The sequence below is a fragment of the Aedes albopictus genome, chromosome 1 (genome assembly GCF_035046485.1).
Source record: "Aedes albopictus strain Foshan chromosome 1, AalbF5, whole genome shotgun sequence".
Taxonomy (NCBI): domain Eukaryota; kingdom Metazoa; phylum Arthropoda; class Insecta; order Diptera; family Culicidae; genus Aedes; species Aedes albopictus.
The window spans coordinates 219,687,882-219,702,967 of NC_085136.1; positions in this window are offsets into that span (position 1 = coordinate 219,687,882).

Genomic DNA, 15,086 nt, shown 5'->3' on the forward strand with positions numbered 1-15,086 from the left:
TCCCGGGAAATCTGTATACCGGTTCTAAAATGGCCAACAATGTTTCAGGTAACGCAATATTAGCCCAGAATGGTCTATTTTGAAAATCACGATGTTTGAGATACCGCATGACGGTATTGCACCATTTTCAAAACTTGGCCCCGGAACTGGATTCCGGAAAATCTGTATACCGCTTCCATAATGGCCAATTGTATCCCAAGTGGCTAATCATTATGATAAAATGCCATAATTTCCAAAATCACGCAGTTCCCAAGTAACATACATGTTATATAAAAGTTACGACAGCGCAAGTTTTGGTTGTATAGAAGTTTATTTTACGTTATTTCAACACAACGTTAGTATTACGTAAAATAAACTTCTATACAACCAAAACTTGCGCTGTCGTAACTCTATCATAACATGTGTGTTGCTTGGGTTTGATATGTCGCATGATAGTGTTTGTTTATTTTCGAAAATTGGACCCCGAAACCATCGGAACCGATTCCCGGGAAATCCTAATACCGGTTCCAACATGGCCAACAGTATTTCAGACAACGCCAAAACAGAACAGAATGATGCATCTTGAAAAATCACGAAGTTTGAGGTGTCGCATGATGGTATTGAATCATATTCAAAAATTGACCCCGGAACCGGTTACCCGGAACATCCGTAAAACGGGTTCCAAGGCACGTAGTGACCGGGATGGACTTCTAGACAAATTTTTCTATCATTCTAGTGCACTTTGGTCTAAAAATTGAACGGCTCTCATATCGAAAATTTACTTTTTCCAAAATGGCCAAATCGAATGACCCATTTTGATTCCGGAATAACTCCGGAACCAGGTGGCCATTCCAACAATCCCTAGCAAATCCTTAAATTAGAAAGATAGCCGCTTATTGTGTCAAAATTTGGTCGAAAAATATTGAAAAACAAAAAAGTTATAAAGAAAACAGTATTTTTTCGCACTCTCGTTAGGGGGGGTTGGTAACGGAAGGGTTAACAAAAGTGCGTTTACTAAACAAAAAAGTAAATGTGGCCAATCGTCTTAATTCTTGTATCTTGAAGTGTATCTTGTTGCATTGGTGCCATAAGGATGAAGAGAACGAAATTGAGGGTTTGAGCGTAAAAATAACAAGCCTGCTAGTAAGAATTTTTTTTTTTCGGAGAAGAGGGAGAATGTGGGGTATGAACAAAGCTGAGTAGCATTCCCCATGCGTGTATTTCCCCTAGCAAGCATCAGTGACAGCCAGCACCATGATGGGGTCGTCGTCAGTGTGATGCTGCCTCATTGACGAGTGGACTGTTGGCGGAGCAAGTCGCCATCACCGTGAGGTTCCGTATTATGCCAAGTGATTCTACTGCAGTTTGCTAAGATGGCTGGGAACGGATTGTTCCAGTGAGTTGCCCGGTATTCACAGAACCTTTGACCGTCTAGATATGATTGGTTAATTAGCTGTTATGAGCTAAATGCGTCAATGTATGTAGGTTTGTATATTTATTTGATTATATGCATGTATATTTGTTCCAGCATAACTCTGGAATGCCTCAACCATTGCAACCAAATTTGGTATACACATTCCCTAGGTTAAGAAGCTTAAAGTTCCAGGGCCTGACGAACCCCCCAGCTTGCCAGTCAGCCGCGTAGTCGCCGGCTTCGCAAGAAGTGGGTTGATGAGGTCTGCTTTGAGGAGAAGCGAGGAAGTAGGAGCGGAAAGCCGCGCACGCAGCTCCAGCGTGGGAGCTCCGATCCACGCCTCGGCAAGCCAGCCGGTCCCAAACAGCCCCTGCAACATCATCCAAAATGTGACTTTCTAGGTTTTGGTTTAAACGCGGTGCACTAGAGCACACACACATTCCATCTTGTCAGTTAAGTTGCATTTAAACTCTGAATTTCGTAAAATTGCGGTTTTGTTTCATAAAAATCATAAATTACCTCGATTTGAAGAGGCGGAGTTTACATAATCCAAGTGGTAATACAGCCAGCTTGCATTAAATGTGTTATGTAACAGGCATGAAACATCTTACTCATGTTTGTGTAGATAAGGTTTCCAATTTGCTGTTACAGAAGGACTGCCCGCAATCGAGGGGGCTGAGCAGCAGCATGGCAAGATCATCGACTTTGCGTCCATGAAGTCCAACATTAGTAAAGGACCTGATGCCAAGCAGCATCACGTGAGACTCAGCAGCGGTGGAACCGGTGACATTAAAGGTTACGAAGTCTACCCAGATGGAGACCTTCGCTTTCGTAAGTAGTCCAAAAGGTGTGGTGGATGCGACTGCCCGTGATAAGCACTCGCAGAAGCGGGTGAGGCAGCCATCAGTTGAGGAGCTGTCTGGCGATGCCCGCAAGGCCAGAAGGATATTAACCCCGAAGGTCGGCAATAATGCTGGCTAGTCGGACCTCAGCCAGGCGTCCTGGAAAACTAGGAAGGGTGGGCCTGAAAAGGCTGGCCCGTCCCGGAAGGATGGGAACAAGTGGTTGCGACAAGACAAGAGGTGTAATGGCTCCTACAAAGCAATCTACAGATATGTTGGAGGGGACCATCGAAGAGCTTTTTCCACGTCATGATGTCCTTAGCCTCCTTTCGTAGAACAGCTGGAGACTGGGGCTGACGATGAGAAAAGGGTCACCGAATTGAAACTTGCAGGGATAGCAAAGCCTCTTAGCGTAGGCCTTAAAAGTAGCTATTGTAGAGGCTCCCGGGATGCTCAGGTCTGCTATGCAGAAATGCCTGGGGAAACCACCCGGAGACCCGTCGGCATATAGACAACTATGCTTGATCGATACGGCGGGGCGCGTGGGACAGTTCCACCAAAGGAAGGTGGACCCATAGGTTGATACCGAGGGTAGATAGTTGGATTAATAGGCGCCATGGGGAAGTTTCATTCCACCTGACACAGGTCCTTACAGGTCATGGTTGCTTCCTACAGTATCTACACCGTTTCGGGCATGCGGATTCTCCCGAATGCCCAGTGTGCAATGGTTTAGAGGAAACGGCGGAACACGTTTTGTTCGTGTGCCCGCGTTTTCGCACAATGCGTGACCGCATGCTTGCCACATGCGGGGAGGACACAACTCCGGACAATTTGGTCCAGAGAATGTGTAGGGATGAGATTAGCTGGAATGCCGTTTCAACGGCTATCACCCATATCGTCTGGGAGCTACAAAGGAGGTGGCGCGTGGACTCAGAGAATGGCTAGTCCAGATGCAGTACAAGAGGTGGTCCAGGGGTTCGAAGTCGGCTTCGTAGGTCATACCGGTGCCCTGCGGTCGAGATCGACCCTTACAGCGATTAAGTGGCCGCGGAGAGGAAGTCCCGGTAGCGGTGCTGTCGTGGCGTCAGTCTACTGGGTTGGATCTGAGCCCGCGGTTGGAAAGGGGTCCCCGGCAAGGGTCGGGGTAGGTGAGACCCTGCTGTCTGCAACCTACGGATGCAGCTGATAAGGCCTGAAGGGTAGTGATACCCTTGCCTTCAGCAGGTCAGATCGGGTTGCATGTGGGCATCAGTTCTTGATGTCCGCTCAGCAGTAGGGCGCGGGCGGGGTTGACCCTGCCCGCCTTCCGAGGACAAAGGGAGTGGCGAGGACCACTCGGAAAACTGGCTAAGCGCCAGCAGGCTATCGTGATGGACTCTCCAGAGCGAGTCATCGATGTTCGTTGCTGCTAGGCTACGGCAGCTAACCTTGAGGGTGCGATATGCACTAGCCCCTCTCTGAAGCAATACCTTCTTGGTGGTTCCGGAGAGACGTAGGGTTTGGCGACCATAGGAATGTGTTTTAGTGGGTCGAGAAGAGAGTAGTCCTGGCTTCTACCGGCATTGTAGAAGACGGCCTCATCCCCACACTACCCTAACCTTCCTGTTAGGGTGTCTGATGAGCAGATTTATCCCCCTATGGTTTAGAAGAAAAAAAAAAAATACGGCGGGGAAGGTGCTCGAAAAGATCATCCTCAATAGAATGTTGGGGCAGCAGGGACGAAAGTCCCGGGGCCTGACGCACCCCCCCGCTTGCGAGTCAGCCGCGTAGTCCCCGGCTAAGAATAGGACTACTAACCCCAATTCAAGGTGTCAAGCGACCCGTGCTGAGGAATGAGTGATCGAGGGGGTGAAAAAGATGCTCGATCTTTAACGGAGCCTGTGGGGTACCTGGGCACCCCCCACAGAAAGCTGTCCCTTACCGCGTTAATGCAGGGCTCTGGCGTGGTGAACATTCTTTCCCGTGCGACTCGTGGGATTTAAACATGAAATCGAACAAAAATAATCAAAATTATTACAATTGGAGATTACAATTGGAGTTCCCCAGGGAAGCAATCTGGGGCCACTGTTGTTCCTAATTTTCATCAACGACCTATCCCGCCTACAACTACATGGAAGTATAAGATTCTTCGCCGATGACTCAGCCATTCTGTATAAGCACGAGCAAGGAATGACAATAGCGAGTTACATTAAACAAGATCTAGTTAAACTTCAAGACTTCTTCAACACCAATGTATTGTCCTTGAATTTACTTAAAACTACGTACATGCTGTTTCATTCAATAAGAAGTAATGTATCAAATATCGGACCGTTAGATGTGAACGGAGTTCGGATTGAGAGATCATCGAGCTACAAATATCTTGTACTAACATTGGATGAAACCTTAAGCTGGAATGCACACATCGAAAAGCTTAAGCACACAGTGGCACCTATTTGCGGTATTCTCAGGAAAATTTCTTCGTTTGTCCCAGCGCACTGGTTGAAAACTCTATACTTCGCATTGGTACATTCTCGTTTATACTTCCTTGTTGGAGTTTGGGGAAACGCGAGCAAGTCAAGGCTAAGAGAACTACAATGTTTACAAAATCGTTGCTTGAAAGCTGTATTGAAGAAACCACATCTGTATCCGACTGTACAGTTGTTCAACGAAGCGAACAATTCTGTTTTGCCGATCAGGGCACTACATGAACTGCAGATCGCCATGCATATGCATAAAATACTCCAGGACGAAGGAAACACTCATAACAACCTTGTGTTTAATAGAGCTTTTGTCGGTCGCTCCTCCAGACAAGCTAATAATCTTCGGATGGTCAGACCTGCTTCAGAAGCAGGAAAGAAAAGGTTCAGCTACGCTGCAAGTAAACTATACAACGCGTTACCTGTCAACATTAAACAGTCTCCTTCCGTTTTGTGTTTCAAACGTAACTTAAGAAACCACATCAAATCCAATATCAGCCGCTATCTCCTGTGATGTTGCTCCAAGACTAACACCCACGAATATGTGTTTTTTTGTTTCCATTCCGCCTTCAGAAACCGCCGCCACCACCCACTGCCGCCACCAACCGCCACCGCCCACCATCGCCGCTCGCCACCACATCATATGCAGCTGTCGCAATAGCCACATTCACACTATTATTATCGTAATTCATATTCATTTTAGTCTGATTGTTTGTTTGTATTAGTTAATAGAGCACTCCCTTCAAAGAACTAATAGTTCATTGGGAGTAGCAAGTACACTTTGTAATCAATGAATAGAAATAAATATATGTATATGTATATGTAAATTCAGGTGGAAGTAGTGGTGGGATCAACCCCTTCGCAAGAAGCGGATTGATGAGGTCTCCGACTAGGAGAAGTGAGGAGATAGGCGCTGGGAGCTGCGTACGCAGCTCAGGCGTGGGTGCTCCAGTCCACTTCCCGGCAAGCCAGCCGGTGGAGGTTATGGACGGAGCGTGGTTGTTGAGGGCCGTCAACCGAGAATTCAAAGGACGGTACGCAATAGAGGTGGCTGAGCAGCAGCTTGGCAAAATCATCGACTTTGCGTCCACTAAGTCGAACATAAGCAAGGACCTGAAAAGGCCTTGCTTCGACTTAGGGCGTCGATCGACGATGCCAAGCAGGAGCACGCGGCACTCGCGTTGCTGACTGCTGCAGCAGCGGAGCCTGCAAATGAGAAAGTGCCGAAGTTTACCCAAACGGAGGCCTTCTCCTTCGACGGAAGTCCGAATAAGGCGGAAGCGACTGCTCGCGACAAACGGGGCAAGCAATCGCAGAAGCGGGCGAGGCAAACGTCAAGCGAGGAGCTGTCTAGCGGTGCCCGCAAGGCCAGGCGAATCATTACCCCGAAAGTCGGTAACAATGCCGAAAGGTCGGACCCCAGCCAGGGTTCTCGGAAAGCTTGGAAGGGTGGGCCTGAAAAGGCTGGCCCGTCCCGGAACGATGGGAACAAGGGGTTGCGACCGCTGGTGGGCTCTCAACAGCCACAGAGCAGGACGATCCAAGGGGAGGACCCCCCTTGAACGAAGGTAGAGCGGAAGAGGAAGAAGAAGGCGAATCCGCAGGTAGAAGCGCAGGACGCCAAGCCAAGGCGTAGGAGGGCAGGTGCCAAGCGCGAGAAAGGCGACGCGATCGTCATCAAGACGGAACAGTCCAAGTACTCGGACGTCTTGAAGATGATGCGAAGCGACGCCAAGCTTGAGGGTCTTAGAGCCGACATACGCAGTATTAGACGTACTCGTACGGGCGAGATGATCCTGGAGCTGAAGCGCCAGAAGGAGCACAAGGGCGCACAGTGGGACGAATTCAAAAAAAGTGGGACATTGGGTTTTGCGGCAAAACTATTGGTTATAGCCATTTGGTGTCTTCGGAGGAGTTTCATAGTTTTTTAAGTACTTTTTAGAGGTGTAACATTTTTTAGGTTAAGGGGGTAGTACACCAAGATAGAAAAAATATTTTTTTAATTAGTGGTCAAAATCGAATGACCTCTATGAAAACATTGTAGATTAAGCCATTTTGAGAAACTTTGTCGAAGACGGGAACATTCTATCTCCAAAACTTACAAAGTTATGAGCACTAATATAAGCATATAGTGTAACACTAGTTTAAAAAGTGTTTTTTCGACATAACTTTTTTGTTTTAATTTTCTCGGGTTTACAATGTTCAGCAAAGTTGCAGATACTGTAAAAATGCATATCTTTTCTGAAGACTGCAAAGTTCTATCTCACCATTCAAAGGTAGTACGGTCATTTTATAACTTTTTTAGTACAAATTTCATAATCTTGCAACTTTAAGAGTAGCAGATATTAGCAGCTTAATTTTTGCGCCACGCAAACAGTTACTCATACACTATCGAAGCACATAAAAAACATGACGGGATCGCGTGGTATTCTTAATATTTTCTCAAATTGAAAAGAACCTTTTTAAATCGGGTTTTTCAGTGTAACTTTCTTGATATATTTGTTTAATATGTTTGATTTTCTACAAAATTGTAGAGACTTCAAAACTATATATTTTTGTGGAAGACAGCATTATGCTCTCTTTAAAATTTAACATAGAATATAATTTATTTTGTATTTTCTGTGATGTAAATCTAATTTGATCACAAAGGCTCTAAATTAAAGAATAAGTCGTTTACTATTTTCTTCAAAAACATATATTTATGAAGCCTTTACAACTTTGCAGAACATCAAATATATAAAAAAAAAGAAAAAAAAGTTACACTGAAAAACCCGTATTAAAGTGGTTGTTTTCAATTTGATTTTTTTCAAGAATACCGCGCGATCCCGTTATGTTTCCTATGCAGGTACATAAGAAACATAACTGGATCGCTTTAAAACGGGTTTTCAGTGTAACTTTTTTTTTCTTTTTTTATATATTTGATGTTCTGCAAAGTTGTAAAGGCTTCATAAATATATGTTTTTGAAGAAAATAGTAAACGACTTATTCTTTAATTTAGACCTTTTGTGATCAAATTGGATTTATATTATAGAAAATACACAATAAATTATCCGACACGAATGCACACTAATGTGTAAAGTGTCGAAAATAAATTAACTAACTAACTAACTAACAATAAATTATATTCTATGTTAAATTTTAAAGAGAGCGCAATACTGTCTTCCACAAAAATATATAGTTTTGAAATCTCTATAACTTTGTAGAACATCAAACATATTAAAAAAATATATCAAGAAAGTTACACTAAAAAACCCGATTTAAGGAGGTTCTTTTCAATTTGAAAAAATATTGAGAGTACCATGCGATCCCTTCATGTTTTTTATGTGCTTCGATAGTGTATGAGTAACTGTTTGCGTGGCGCAAAAATTAAGCTGCTAATATCTGCTACTCTTAAAGTTGCAAGATTATGAAATTTGTACTAAAAAAGTTAAAAAATGACCGTACTACCTTTGAATGGTGAGATAGAACTTTGCAGTCTTCAGAAAAGATATGCATTTTTACAGTATCTGCAACTTTGCTGAACATTGTAAACCCGAGACAATTGAAACAAAAAAGTTATGTCGAAAAAACACTTTTTAAGCTAGTGTTACACTATATGCTTATATTAGTGCTCATAACTTTGTAAGTTTTGGAGATAGAATGTTCCCGTCTTCGACAAAGTTTCTCAAAATGGCTCAATCTACAATGTTTTCATAGAGGTCATTCGATTTTGACCACTGATTAAAAAAAATATTTTTTTTATCTTGGTGTACTACCCTTTCAACCTAAAAAATGTTACACCTCTAAAAAGTACTTAAAAAACTATGAAACTGCTCCGAAGACACCAAATGGCTATAACCAATAGTATTGCCGCAAAACCAAATGTCCCACTTTTTTTGAATTCGTCCCACTGTGGGGCGCCGCCTATAAAAGGCTGGCAGAAGAGGTCCTTGGTGAGGGTGTGCAGGTGAGGGCTCTGACACATGAGGCGACTCTGAAGGTCAAGGACATTGATGAGATCACCGAAGTGGAAGAGCTCGTCACGGCACTGCGGCAACAGTGCGATGTACAGGTGGCCGCCGCAGCCGTTAAGCTACGGAAAGGGCCAGCAGGGACAAAGATAGCTTTGGTTCAGCTACATGTGGCGGACGTCAAAAATTCCGTTAAAGTAGGGAGCATAAAGGTGGGTTGGTGTGTATGTTACCTGACATTGCACGAGCCACCAGAGGTTTGCTTCAGGTGTCTGGAACCAGGACACAAGTCGTGGGATTGCAAAGGCCCCGACAGGCGCAAACTGTGCAGGCGATGCGGCGCTGAAGGTCATAAGGCCCAAAGATGCACGAGTCCGCCCATATGCATGATCTGTACCGGGAAATCGTCGAACAACAGACATCCGATGGGTGGTCCAAGGTGCCCGGCCTTCAAGAAAGCCCCACTGAACAACAAATCACAGTGCAGGTAACGCAGCTGAACCTGAACCACTGTGATGCGGCTCAGCAACTGCTTTGTCAGGCGGTTTCTGAGTGGGAGACGGATATCGCCATCATATCGGACCCATACCCAGTACCCGCCGGCAACGGCAACTGGGTCGCGGATGGGACCAGAAAAATGGCGGCGATATGGACGACCGGTAATACCCCGTTCAGGAGTTGTTGTCTACTACCTATGAGGGCTTTGTGGTCGACAGAGTAAACGGGGTCTTCTTCTGTAGCTGTTATGCGCCTCCGCGGTGGCCGATCGAGCAGTTCACGCAAATGCTGGACCGCTTAACGACCGTGCTAACAGGGCGAAGGCCGGTGGTAATAGCGGGTGACTTTAATGCCTGGGCCGTGGAATGGGGAAGCCGTTTCACGAACCAGCGGTGTCAGATCCTGCTAGAAACACTGGTCATCTTAGATGTCGACTTGGCTAATGTCGGTACCAAGAGTACCTTTAGTCGAAACGGAGCGGAGTCAATTTTTGACGTGACCTTTTGTAGTCCTGGCCTAACAAGTAGTTCGAACTGGAGAGTAGATGATGGCTACACTCACAGCGCTACAGTATCGCTACAGTACCGACTACAACAACAGCAGACTGCGCATAGAAGAAGAGGCGGCTAGGTTAAGGCCAAGCCCTCGCAGGTGGAAGACATCATACTTCGACGAAGGGGTATTTAGGGAGGCGCTGCGCCGTGAGCGAAACTTAATCGGTTTAGACGGCGACGAGCTGGTAGCGGTGCTCTCACGTGCGTGTGATGCGACCATGCCTAGGCGAGTCCACCCTAGAAATGGGAGGCCACCGGCTTACTGGTGGACCGACGCGATTGCGGACCTGCGCCGCGCCTGCCTACGGGCTAGGCGGCGGTTGCAGCGAGCACGATCAGAGGAAGAGCGAAACGAACGGCGGGTGGTGTTCGTCGCTGCAAAAGCCGCGCTCAAGACCGAGATAAGAGCAAGCAAAAAGGCATGCTTTGAGGGTCTCTGTGCCAATACGAACCCGTGGGGTGACGCCTACAGGATCGTTATGGCCAAGACGAGAGGTGTGATGGCTCCTACAGAGCAATCTCCAGAGATGTTGGAGGGGATCATTGGAGGACTTTTTCCGCGTCATGATCCTAGTTCGTAGGACAGCCGGGGACTGGGGCTGGCGATGAGGAGAGGGTCACCGATGTGGAACCTGCGGGGATAGCTAAGTCCCTTAGCGTAGGTAAGGCCCCAGGTCCGGACGGAGTTCCGAACCTGGCCTTAAAAGTAGCTATTGCAGAGGCTTCCGAGATGTTCAGGTCTGCTATGCAGAAGTGCCAGGACGAGGGAGTTTTCCCAGAAGCTTGGAAGAGGCAGAGCCTGGTACTATTGCCAAAGGCGGGGAAACCACCCGGAGACTCGTCGGCATATAGACCAATATGCTTGATTGACACGGCGGGGAAGGTGCTCGAAAAGATCATCCTCAATAGAATGTTGAGGTTCACCGAGGGCGAAAATGGTCTTTCGAGCAACCAGTACGGTTTCCGGAAGGGGAGGTCCACCGTAGACGCTATCTTGTCGGTTACAAAAACCGCCGAGAAAGCACTCGAGCCTAAGAGAAGGGGGATTCGCTTCTGTGCGGTAGGGACTCTGGATATAAGGAATGCGTTTAAAAGCGCCAGCTGGTCTGCTATTGCCGATGCGCTCTTGCGTCTGGGGATACCGGAGTACCTGTACAAGATTCTCGGAAGTTACTTTCAGAATCGTATACTAGTCTACGACACGGAGGTGGGTCGGAAGTGCTTTCACATAATCTCAGGAGTCCCGCAAAGTTCCATCCTGGGTCCGGTGTTATGGAATGTCATGTACGACGAGGTGTTGAGGTTAGAGTATCCAGTGGGAGTGGTGATTGTCGGATTTGTCGACGACATTACGCTCGAAGTCTACGGTGAAACGATCGAGGAGTTGACTACCAACCACTCGATCAAGGTTGTGGAGGCGTGGATGCGGTCCAGGAAACTGGAGCTGGCTCACCACAAGACAGAGGTGACGGTTGTTAACAACCTGAAGTCGGACCAGCAGACGGAGATCAGTGTAGGAGAGTGTACTATCCTGTCAAAGCGCTCCGTCAAACACTTGGGCGTGATGATCGACGATAAGCTTACCTTCGGTAGCCACGTCGATTATGCCTGTAAAAGAGCCTCCACAGCTATTGCGGCACTGTCCCGGATGATGTCCAATAGCTCTGCGGTGTACGCCAGTAAGCGCAAGGTTCTGGCTAGTGTTGCTACGTCCATACTTAGGTATGGCGCCCCGGCGTGAGGCACTGTGCTAAGTACTGAATGCTCCCGACGGAAGCAGGAAAGTACTTACAGGCTTATGTGCCTGAGGGTTGCGAGCGCGTACCGTACCGTGTCACACGACGTTCTCTGCCGACGCTCTCGGCGTCCTTATCAGCGAGGACATGAAGTGCTTCGAAATGCACGGCACAAGATGCATACCCAGGACTACCAGGATGGCCTCTATGGTCAAATGGAAGCGCGCGTGGGACAGTTCCACCAAAGGAAAGTGAACCCATAGGTTGATACCGAGGGTAGATAGTTGGATTAATAAGCGCCATGGGGAAGTTACATTCCACTTGACACAGGTCCTTTCAGGTCATGGTTGCTTCAGACAGTATCTATACCGTTTCGGGCATGCGGATTCTCCCGAATGCCCAGTGTGCAATGGTTGAGAGGAAACCGCGGAACACGTTTTGTTCGTGTCCTGCGTTTTCGCACAATGCGTGACCGCATGCTTGCCACATGTGGGGAGCACAGAACTTCGGACAATCTTGTCCAGAGGACATGCAGGGATGAATGCCGTTTCAACGGCTATCACCCACATCGTCTTGGAGCTACAGAGGAGGTGGCGCATGGACTCGGAGAATAGCTTGTGCAGAAGCTATACAAGAGGTGATCCAAGGGTTCGAAATCGGCTTCGTGGCCGCGGGGAGAACATCCTGGTAGCATTGCTGTCGTAGCGTCGGTCTACTGGGTTGGATCCGAGCCCGCGATTGGAAAGGAGTACACAGCAAGGTCAAATCGTTGTGCACACGGTATCAGTGGTGTCGACCCTGCTTGCCTTCCGAGGACAATGGGAGTGGTGATGATCACTATGGCTAAGCGCCAGCATGCTACCTTGGTGGACTCCCCAAAGCGAGTCATCGATGTTCGTTGCTGCAGACTACGCAGCTAACCTTGAGGGTGCGATGTGCACTAGCCCCCCTCTGAAGCAATGCCTTCTTGGTGGTTCCGGAGAGACGAAGGGTTTGACGTCCTTGGGAATTTTGTTTAGTGAGTCGAGGAAAGAAAAGTCCTGGCTTTCATTCTTTTTTTTTTATTTTTTTGGTAGAAGACGGTCCTTAACCCTACACTACCAGGACCTTCTCAATATGAATCAGAAGCGGTAGCCACTAGACACCTAGTCCATTTTTACGACGATGAATGTACATCAGTTGTACCTATATAAAGTTAATACATATACAAATACAAGTATATACATATAAAAGTAAAGTATATAAAGAGAATAGAAATGAAGTAGATAGAAATATGCTAAGTAGGAGTGAAGGGGTGTGCCAGGGATTGAACCAAGGATTTTTTTAATATGAATTTTTAGTTTTGTTTATTTTACATTGAACTAGATGAGATACGTATTGTATCTAACCACACAGACTGTGCTAACCCTATACAACAATTCAAATGAATTTGCTTGAAATTGACTTAGATATAGTGGCAAGTGCCCAAAATAGGTACATCTGTCCAAATGGTATAAGACTAAAATTGCAAGTTGTGTTTGTCCAAGTGCCATTCCAATTCACTGCTGCCGCCGTTCAAATATCGACTTTCGTTCGCTTCGATTGGACCTTGGTGAGTGCTGCGGGCTTGTGCTCCCCGTTTGTCAGCCGACAGTTTCTTGGTAATTGTATAATTAAATAACACTCAATTCATTACGCTTCGATTCGCTTGTCGGTTAGTCGGTGTAGTTCCTTTTTTATCACCTTATTTTTTCCTTGCCTTCATTTCGATTCACATCGGTGGGAACTACTTGCTAGCACCTTCGCCTGAGAGGCGATTGGTGGTCCATTGCGAATGACAAAAGAAAGTTTTTCTTTAATTCTCTTGTCACGCCAAAGTTTTACCCCTCCCTCTTCATATTGTACGGGATGTTTCTTTGGTTATTTGTTTGGGTGGCGCTGCAAAGTGTGCAAACGATAGATGTCCAATTGAGCACAGCTAGTCGAACTAATCGAAGCCTTTTGTTTTACGAAGGAAGATCTGGGACGATTCTGTGTGCTCCAGGAAATCGTTTCAATGGGGACTTTTGTTCGGGGGAATTCCTATCCCATTATCCCAGATGTTGCGATAGAATCGATCAAAATAGGTGGGAAGTTTTCCTGGTGTTGGAAAGCTAATTCAATTATGTTCTCCAATCGAATTGGTTACAAATAATTATCACAGGCGGTATTACAACTAAATTTGTCATACTGTTACTGATGATAGGGGTTGCCTTCACCTTTCCTAAGAATGATGACATTATTTATCAATTGCTGCATATCACCAATCACCATATCTCGGTTCGTCTTCAGTGGACAATCACTTTGGCGCGGTTGTCAGCCAAATTTTTCTTCCCAAAAATATTTCGAAACAAGAGCACAAAACGTTCAAAAATGCTAGCAATTTAGTGCGAAATTCACGTCATGAATATATTTAGACATAAAAACACCAAAGAGGAAGAACATGATGAGGTAATTTATATAATGGAATCCGTCTCCATTTGGCACATATTTCTTTCTTTTTCTGCGTCAGGGTGGAATTTGAGCACGTTCTCATCGTGGCGCGTATTTTCTCCTCTGTTGAGAAGCCTTTTCAACAGGACCACATGAACGTGACTGACTGTCGCAGTGAGGGTAAAATTCGCGTTCGTTTATTATGGCAAATTTATATCAAAATATTGATCCCGGTGCTTCTCGGTTCGTAAGCGGTGGCACTTAGTGGATGTCGGAATTTTTGTCTTTCCCTGATCGGGATGATTTTTCATTCATTTTGTCGACACCGCAGACACTTGACTGAATGGCAATACGTGACACCATCAAGCAGTTTTCCGTTGGCTTGCGAAGGGTTATTGTGAAACGGTGTTTTCAACCCTTATCGGTAAATTAGCCATAAAGGTTTGGTCTAATTCCTGGATATTATATGGACTTAGTACATTCATCTTCATTAATATTCTCTATGAATATCGACGCGTTGATAAACTTCCAATAGGTGTATGCAAACAATATTGAAAACATATTTTGAAATTACAGTCTAATTAGCACCCAAGTTTTTTGTCTTTTTATTTGTAAATTTTAACTATAAGCTAAAATGCTATAACCTTTCTAACATTGGCGTAGCTAGGATTTTTTTCGATTGGTGGCCCAGGGGGGGGGGGGGGGTTGGTTCTGATTTGAGATGACTTTTAAGCGGCATAGGCACCATATACGTACTAATCGGCATTGAAGTTTTGAGGAATCAGTCAAAATGACTGTTTCAGATTTGTTTCGTATACCATATGAGTATGAACCACTGCATACAATTTCACAATGCAGGCTAGTGACCTATGTAAACATTAAGTGTGGACGTAAGCACATGACGTCATTCTTATCGTTCTTCTACGTGATTAAATTAATGTGGAGCACGATCTCTCTATTTTGGTATAGACATACCGGTCCTATCATCGATGTGAAGTACTAGATCATTTTGTTCAGGTGTTTGAACGATTTGAATTACGTCATTAAAAATACTGTCAGATTTCCGGAATATATCACCTTCTTAATGTTGTACACAGTGTTGGTAAAAACTCAAATTCTTAAATCTCATGGTTGAGTTGTTTCACGCGCGATTCTTGACTCGCCAAACTCACCGCCGAAAAAATCATGCATGATTTGACTCTTGAT